Here is a 2,093-nt window from a genome sequence, read left to right as displayed (position 1 = left end):
CCCGGCCCCCGCCCGCCCCGCGCCGCGCCGCGCCGCCGCAGGGGCGCTCCAGAGGCGCGCGGGGACGGGGGCACGGGGAAAGCCCCGCGGCGGGGCCCGCCGGCGGCACCGTGTCCATCGGCGGCAGCGTCCCTGTGACCATCATCATCACTGTGTCCATCATCATCACCGTGTCCATCAGCATCAGCATCCCTGTGACCATCATCATCATCATCATCACCGTGTCCATCATCATCACCGTGTCCATCGGCGGCAGCGTCCCTGTGACCATCATCATCATCACCGTGTCCATCGGCGGCAGCGTCCCTGTGACCATCATCATCATCACTGTGTCCATCATCATCATCATCCCTGTGTCCATCATCATCACCGTGTCCATCGGCGGCAGCGTCCCTGTGACCATCATCATAATCATCATCACTGTGTCCATCATCATCACCGTGTCCATCGGCGGCAGCGTCCCTGTGACCATCATCATCATCATCACCGTGTCCATCATCATCACCGTGTCCATCGGCGGCAGCATCCTTCCCTGTGTCCATCACCATCATCATCATCATCACTGTGTCCATCATCATCACCGTGTCCATTGGCAGCAGCGTCCCTGTGACCATCATCATCATCACTGTGTCCATCAGCGGCAGCATCCCTGTATCCATCATCATCATCACCGTGTCCATCAGCAGCAGCATCCCTGTGACCATCATCATCACCGTGTCCATCAGCATCAGCATAACTGTGACCATCATCATCATCACTGTGTCCATCAGAATCAGCATCCCTGTGTCCATCAGAATCATCATTGTCACTGTGTCCATCACCATCATCATCACTGTGTCCATCATCATCAGCATCCCTGTGTCCATCAGAATCATCATTGTCACTGTGTCCATCACCATCATCACCATCCCTGTGTCCATCATCATCATTCACCATCATCACTGTGTCCATCATCATCATCCCTGTGTCCATCATCATCACTCACCATCATCACTGTGTCCATCATCATCATCTCTGTCCATCACCATCATGCTCATGTCCATGACCATCCCTATGTCCACCATCATCATCATCACCGTCATCCCTGTTGTCCAATGTCATTTGTGTCCACTATCATCATCCTCATCATCATCCTTGTGTCCATCATTGTCACCATCATCATCATCCTTGTGTCCATCATCATCATCCCTGTGTCCATCATTATCCATCCTCATCACCATCATCCCTGTGGCCATCATCCTCATCATCATCCCTGTGTCCACCATCATCATCATCCCTGTGTCCATCACCATCATGCCCATGTCCATGGTCATCCCTATGTCCATCATCATCATCACCATCATCATCATCCCATCCAGTTCCTCCCACCATCCCAGTTTGCTCCCAGCCCTGCCCAGTCTGGCCTTGGACACTGCCAGGGCCTCACACTCTCTGAGTGTTATATTTAACTACCTAAGTAATAGAATTGTGAAATACTAAACAATTTGAAGTCTTTATCTGCCTTGTAAAGGCAGATGAATGTTACAATTTCAGTTATTAATTGGGTTTTTTTTTCCTGACCTGAAATCAGAACAGTAAATTAATAAATTATATAAACTCCTTGGGTTAAAGAAAACAACTTCCCAGGACACAGGCAGCAAACTCAAATTCTGGAGCTGAACTCTGTGCTGGCTCTGTAAGGAGCACAGAGATGCTCAGGAATAAAAACCAATTAAAATTCCTTCATAAAATCCTCCTTTTTCCTTCTTCCATCCCCAAAGCTCTCACATCTCCTTCCCCTTCGGTGCAGTGCCTCTACTAACACATTACACCTGTGCTTAAACTCTGCATTTTCTGCTCTCCCTCCAACCTCAGCCACCTTTTAAACACAGGAGTTCAGTAGGAATTATTTCCAGGAGCTGATGCTCTTTCCTTGGCCAATTTAACCATTTCCAGGACTCCCTGCAGCACAGCAGCAAGGAATTAAAACCAGATACACAACCAGATGATAATGAAATCATCCATTACTGCCTGTATTTTGTGCAACACAGAGTAATTAAAAGCTGGACTCGATCTTGGAGGTCTTTTCCAACCTGAATGATTCTGGGATTCCC

The sequence above is a fragment of the Erithacus rubecula genome, assembly GCF_903797595.1.
Source record: "Erithacus rubecula genome assembly, contig: scaffold_981_arrow_ctg1, whole genome shotgun sequence".
In the NCBI taxonomy this organism is placed as follows: domain Eukaryota; kingdom Metazoa; phylum Chordata; class Aves; order Passeriformes; family Muscicapidae; genus Erithacus; species Erithacus rubecula.
Note: the sequence above shows the minus strand (reverse complement) of the source record.